Below are 7,500 nucleotides of genomic sequence, written 5' to 3' on the forward strand. Positions count from 1 at the left end.
GAGGAGCAAAAACAAGAACAATAAAAGGAGTAAAAATGGAACAAGAATACAACAACAAAAATAACAGTAAGAACAACAACAGGATGAGTAGCAACAACAATATAACTTTTCATTGCGATTTAAAACTTTGATTTCTTCTGTCTGCCATTGGTCCATTTTAATTAGCTGAAAGGGATTCTGTGATCAGGTCAAAGAAGAACGTCTGTGAGGCTCAACTACTTAACTATGCATTGGGACATGATCAGCTAACAAAAACTGGTGAACTTTTAGTATTTGATTGGCAGACTAATTAATTACTGGAGCACTATAGCATTCCACGACCAATTTTCAGTAAAGATTATCATACAAAATTGAAGGAAAAGTATCCCCAAAAATATGTATATAGACTACGATAAAGCAAATTTGTCAGAATACAAAAAAAAAAAAAAAAAAAGAGAGAGAGAACCTGGACAATACTGTTTCCATTCATAGATAAAAGCCACAGAGAGTCTCGCAAATGTCAATGAGGTAAAAGCTACAGGAAAAAACAACAACCAAAATGTCTATTACCCTACATGCAACCACCACACAGAAGACACAAAACACTTTATACTTTATTGTCCTGTCCACATTCTTTCCACACAATAACGCAAAATAACTTCACTGAGTGACTTATAGGCTGAATCGGTTGCCGTTGTTAGTTTCCGCAGTTCCCCTGGAAGAGTAAACCGGGGGCACTACATCATATGACTGGCCCTAGCTACAGTAGTTCACTCAACGAGTTCACTTAGCTAGTTCAGTCTGTAACTCGATAAACTCTGGATATTTCAGATAGACATACGAATCCTATTCTAGTTCAATCACTGGTGCATTAAATCCTGGCTGTTTCAAAGATTGACACACTAAACTCCGACTAATTCAACTAAGGACGTACCAAACCCTGGCTAGTTCAACTAGAGATGCCCTAAGTATTGTCTACATCAGTTCATAAAACACTAAATACCCGTTGTTCCAGCAGACCCGCCTGTTAAGTCCAGCGGCGCGACTATATTTGATTGATTAGTATAATTATCACTGGGATGCCGGGTCTGAATGGATGGCCCAGTTACGAATTCTGGAAAAATGCGATTTGCCTTCGAAATGAGTCCAATGTCGGAAGTCGAGTACACGAGTACGCTTTTGCTCTTCCTGTCGTTGTTCTTGCTGTTGCTTGATTTTATTTATTTTGTTGTTGCTTTAGTTGTTCTGCTGTTGTCGTTGTTCTTGCTGTTGCTTGGTTTTATTCATTTTATTGTTGCTTTAGTTGTTCTGCTGTTGTCGTTGTTTTTGCTGTTGCTTGGTTTTATTTATTTCATCATTGCTTTAGTTGTTCCGCTGTAGTTGTTGTTGCTGCTGTTGTTGATGTTATTTATTATATTGTTGCTTTAGTTATTCCGCTGTAGTTGTTGTTGCTGCTGATGTTGATGTTAATTATTTTATTGTTGCTTTAGTTGTTCCGCTGTGGTTGTTGTTGCTGCTGTTGTTGATGTTATTTGTTTTATTATTGCTTTAGCTGTTCAGCTGTGATTGTTGTTGCTGATGCTCTTATTGTGTTTAGTACTGTGGTTGTTGTTACTGTGACTGGTGTTCCTGTAGTTGTCCCTGTGATTGATGTTGATACTGTGGTTGGTATTTTTGTAGCTGTCGTTAGCTGCAGCTGTTGTTGCTATGGTTGTTGTTGTTACTACAGTTGCTGTTTCCGTGACTGTTTTTTCTTCCTTTGTTATTCTGTTGTTGTCGTTGATGTAAAAAAAAAAAAAAAAAAGAAAAAAAGACAAAAAAAAGACATGTACCTACTAGTGGCATTCTTACGAGACGGACATCAATTACAATCACGTCCCTGCCACACATCATCAAGTCCGTCAACACCTTCACCTCGATTTGGAAACGAAGATGACTGACACTGACTCAACTGGGCCCAGGATCTTTATCGATCAAAGTTAAACTGCATTTCATCCATATTTTCACATAAGGAAAATCGACAACAGCCGCGCCCTTTGAGTTTCTTCAGCCGCAGACTCATCAAGGTCGAAAGGAACTACTCTACCTTCGACAGAGAACTTCAAGCCGTCCACCAAGCCGTGGACGGCAGAAAGAGGCTGGAAATGTAGGGTTCCTCGGACTTGTTGAAGTCGTCGAAGGAACCAGTCAGAGCCGCACATAGAATGTCTTAGTGTCTTTATTATTATTATTATTATTATTATTTTTTTTTTACAGTTCGAAAAGATGTTGTTACCATCGTCGTTGGTCTGGGTGCTTTGGACAGAAATTGTCCCACAAACGATGGAGGGTTTACCCTCAGCTGAATAAAATTGCCAGACGTCAGTCACATTGATAAAGTATGTTAGGAAGATCATCACAAGTGAATGTATTTGTAGTTCTCTATGTCACCGGCTTATATGAAAAATACAATAGGCACTATCTCCTTGTGTGGAACAGTGAAAGAAAAAATTCCAGACGGAATTGAGTGTTGATGGGATTTGAACATGGGCGCCGGGGAGATGCTTCTTATCGACGTTCCTGTCACAAGTATTGTTGGATATTACAGCACCCTCATAAAGGTATCATCTATTCATAAAAAAACATACATATATACATACATATACCAAGGCTTTTTCCCCCTTACTAGGGAGGTAGCCAAAAAGGAAAAGGCATAAAATCATTCCCACCCATTCCATCCCTGAAAACACTCCACACCCCTCCACCCTCCCTCCCATCTTAGCACCTCCTAGATGACGGGTCATCCCTGCACCCTGTCCACTGCCCTGGGTCAGAAGCAGTGTCGCAAGACACAGCACATCCACAGCAAGGCCGCTTCATTAAATCGGCGACCCCCCCTCTCCGTCCCCCCATATAAAGGAGAGGACGGGGAGAAATCCCTTCGGGCTGCGTCAAAATTTTGCTCACACACACTACCTCACCCCCCATCCATTCCACCTCATGCATCACAACATCTTCCATATACATAAAAAAAAAAAAAAATAATAAATAGATAAATAAATAAAGATAAAATAAGTAAATAAATAAAATAAAAATAAAAACAAAAATAAAAATGGGTAGATAAATAGATAAATAGTATAAATAAGTAATGATATAAGCCTTATTAGAGTCCATGTGCTTCGGATGCCCCAAATTTTTCATTTTTGGTGTCGTTTCCTGCGACTGGCTTGATTAAAAAAAAAAAAAAAAGTCCTCAAGGTCTTTCTACCTGTCACAGTTTATCAGAGCAGAGTGAGTCCGTCGGATTAAGTTCAATAGGGCTTTCGGAAACTATCGAAGTCCTTCGGGATCTACCGAAGTCTTCTGGAAACTGCCGAACACTTCTGGAAACTGTTGATGATATGGTTTAACGTCACAAACTCCCCCCTATCGGAAGCCTAAGACGGTGCCCTAACATAGGACTTTGTAGCGTGGAATTTAATCAACCATGCACTTGGTTCAACTTCGCCGGTGGCAGGGTTCAAACCGCTATCCCCTCGCCCTTCGCTGCAAGTAACGACGCCCTAACCAGCTAGGTCAGCGAGCTTCCTTCTTCTGGAAACTACCTCCATTATTTTTTCTGATTTATTATTTTGTTCTCTTTATATGACTTGATATCTTTATCCTTTAGTTTATTCATTGTATTTATCTTATTTTTTCTTTTCCCTTTTTTTTTTATTTATTGTAAGTTATACTAAGTGGATAGGGAGTATGAGGCCACTCTATGAATAGGTGGGGGTAGACCAGCTTCAGCTGTCATGCTCTGTTATAGAGGAACATGACAAACTCAGCTTTGCCTTTGAGCCAAAGAGAGCAAAGGGGAACAGAGACAGAACAGCAATACATACAAATCGAGGCCCACATGAGCAATGAATTCTCATCCGGGAGAGTAATAGCTGTCGATCACAGGTTCAACACGTGATACAAGCCCATGGTGAAACACACACACACACACACACACACACACACACACACACACACACACACACACACACACACACACACACACACACACACACACACACACACACATACACACACACACACAAGTGAGTATGTACAAGCACGCGATCAAGAGAATACGGATGAAAGCAAGTTTCGAAACCCATTTCCATACAAATGTGTATACCCACGGGTTTACACGGAATGGCGGACACACACACACACACACACACACACACACACACACACACACACACACACACACACACACACACACACACACACACACACACACACACACACACACACACACACACCTCCTCGTGGAGCAAGGATTAGAGTTCTCGGCTGCCACTACGGCGGTCCGGGTTTGAATCCCGCCCAGGGCTGAAATAATTTCAGTATCGCTGCGCTGCGAGTCGTTACTCTAACTTTCGTGGGCGAAGAGCTGGGTGTGTGTGCGTGTAAGGTCACAGCATTACCCATATAATGGTCATATATGAGTTCTGAGCTCTCTCTCTCTCTCACACACACACACACACACACACACACACACACACACACACACACACACACACACACACACACACACACACACACACACACACACACGCACGCACATTCATGAAAGAAAGCAATTACATTCGTATGTTCATATCAACAACGACTTGCATGAAGCCGTTCGGGAAAAGGTGTTGTGATAATGACCCAACCCGACTTCCTTATTCTCTTTGTTCTGTTGAACGCCAGACGATTTAAGTCAGATTTAAGGAGCACCTAAGGTGAAGCAAAGGGTCAAACATATTCTCTATCTCGTTTATCCCTTCTCCACTTATTTTAGCAAATTTAATCAACTCCAAACGACTTTAGTCAGTTTAGGTATTGGAGTCTCCAACATGCGCGCTGGGTCCTTTCCAATCCGATACTGTGATTCGCAAAATCGCATTTTTCCCATTTCGCACTCGATCGCAAATCGTCACAATTTCCAGCATCGTACTATCTGGAATTGAAAATGTCACTTGATTGACGAACAAGGTTAGGTTAAACCGATGTTGATTTACTCGTGGGTGTCTATACAAAGTAAAACATTTTCAGCTGACGCTAGGCGGTCACAGTAAACCAAGAAAAAATAAAAAGATTCTAAACATTTTATACAGCCCAATACTTCAGGACTTTAATAACACCTACGGAGCATTCTTTCATGACTGAAGACTAAGCTTAACTCAAGGAAGAATGTTGATTATGTTTAACTTCTACCGTCCCTCCCCTCTGCCACTCTGTCTTCTTAAATATTGTCTTTACCACCTACAGGACTATACCCCATCGACGTGATAATGCCTTTAAAAGAAAATAGGCCCTGATGAATAAAAGCAGCAACGACTGCAACAGCACTGTAGGAGAGAAGCCAAACGCAGAGTATGGGATCCAATGTATCTAACGTTACGCCCAGCATGGCTTCCTCAGAAACAACATAATGGACAAACATCTGTGTTTACGCCAGTTTCATGTTGGTTTCTCCCCGCAAGCTCGGGTTATGTAAGGAGTCAGATGTTTGTCCATTGTGTTATTTCTGAAGAAGCCCTGCTGGGCGAAACGTTAGATACATTAGATCTCATACTCTGTGTTTGGCTTCTCTCCTACAAAATAGGGGCTGCTTCTTGCAACACTTCGGTTTGGTACGACGGGCGGGGACCCGAGCCTTCGTCCCACAGCTAAGACTACTTACCCTGAGGCCATGTTCACACTAAAGCAGTGTTTCCCAACCTTGTATTCAGGCGACCCCAATATGATCCTCACGATATGACGTCGCCCCCACTAATCTATTTGTTGACTGTAAAAAGTAGGGGACAAGTATGATGAATATATGTGTAAGAAAGGTAATGTAAGGTTATGAAAGACAAAGTTAACGTCATTGGAATTTAGAATCGCATGAAGAATCGTCACCCTAGACTTGAACAGGGTGACAATTCTTCATGTGGGCTATCCTAGGGTAATTTTATTATAGCAATTCTTATACTTTTCTAAAAAGAAAAAAAAAATAGCATACAAGATATCTTGGCGACCCCACTTGCAGTCACGACCACAGGGTTGAGAAACACTGCACTAAAGGTTTGAAGCGCAGGGGGAACTACGACGGTACCACACGTAGTCGAGGAAAATATGTTGCAGTTGTTTGTGAACGCCTCCATTAACTTATACTGTAATTGAACCGCCGCGGTTGGCACAGTTCGTGTGAACAGGGCCCAAAAGTCCCAGCACATGGACCAAAGGTACTCCTCCCTTTGAGCGCGTAAAATGGGTGTCAGCTAAGGTCAGCAAACGCTTCCATCGACTTCGACACGTTTGTTTATGCTTTGGATTTGAGGTAACCTTCACAGCCTCACCGAGCTTGGTCCGTCAGCTTCAGGGTGAGCCGGCATGGGGGTCGCGAGGTGGACGATAGATATACAGGGCTCTCCCAGCCACGTAGGCTTACAGCTTGAAGCCGAATATTATTTGATAAACGAATCTGCAATTTCAAAACGAAACAAAACAGTAAAGGTTATTGAACGCACACGCACACAGGCAGTCATAAAAGTCTATCATAAAACGTTCATTCGTTCTTTTTTCTTTATATATATATATATATATATATATATATATATATATATATATATATATATATATATATATATATATATGTGTGTGTGTGTACATTTTACACATCTGGTATCGACCTGACGTCATGTTGGCCTCTTGAAAAGGACAACTCATTTTCGATATATTTTTTTTTTCATGAACCCTGGACGACTCTGTTCAATTGAGTGCGGAAGGGTATTAGATCAGTAAGTTGTGGGGTCTTTTCATCCCACGTCCTCTTTCTAGATAATTAGAATAGCTTGGTTTTAATCAGAACGAAATATGTATAGAGTGCGTTGTCCTGTTGAAAAGGCAAGTACAGCTAACACTACACCATTGCGTCTAATTCCGAAGACCTTATACCGTGTCAGGTGACTTTAATTAGCTCAGAGGAGCCCCTTGAACAATGATAGGTAGGATATAAATGTAAATAACCAAGATAAATGAATAGATAAATTAGCAAGATTTTATTTGTTTGTAATAAGCAAAGAGGGTGCTAGCTGGCCGAGTGGTTTAGAGCGTCGCTACCTGCGGCGGAGGTCGAGGTGACGGAAATTCGAAAACTGCCTCCAGCGAGTTGGACCAAGGGTGTGGTTCATTAAATACCACACTACACGGTCCTCTCCAAGGGGCACCGTACTAGCCTCCTGATAGAGTGGAGTTCGTGGTTTTCATCATCATCATCATCATCATCATCATCATCATCATCATCATCATCATCATCATCATCATCATCATCATCATCATCATCATCATCATCATCATCAATAAGCAAAAATTAGTTGCTCGATAACAAGATCCATGCTGTATTTATTCGAGGGCTTCTGAAAGTTATGGTTATGGTGTAAACACAAAAATTATCTCCCATAATTCCTTTGGGTGGTTTTAGCAAAAACAAATAAACAAATAATTAAACGAAAAATTACTAAATAAATAGATAAA

This window comes from Oratosquilla oratoria, chromosome 10 (genome assembly GCF_046742065.1).
Source record: "Oratosquilla oratoria isolate Oo_2021 chromosome 10, ASM4674206v1, whole genome shotgun sequence".
Classification (NCBI taxonomy): Eukaryota; Metazoa; Arthropoda; class Malacostraca; order Stomatopoda; family Squillidae; genus Oratosquilla; species Oratosquilla oratoria.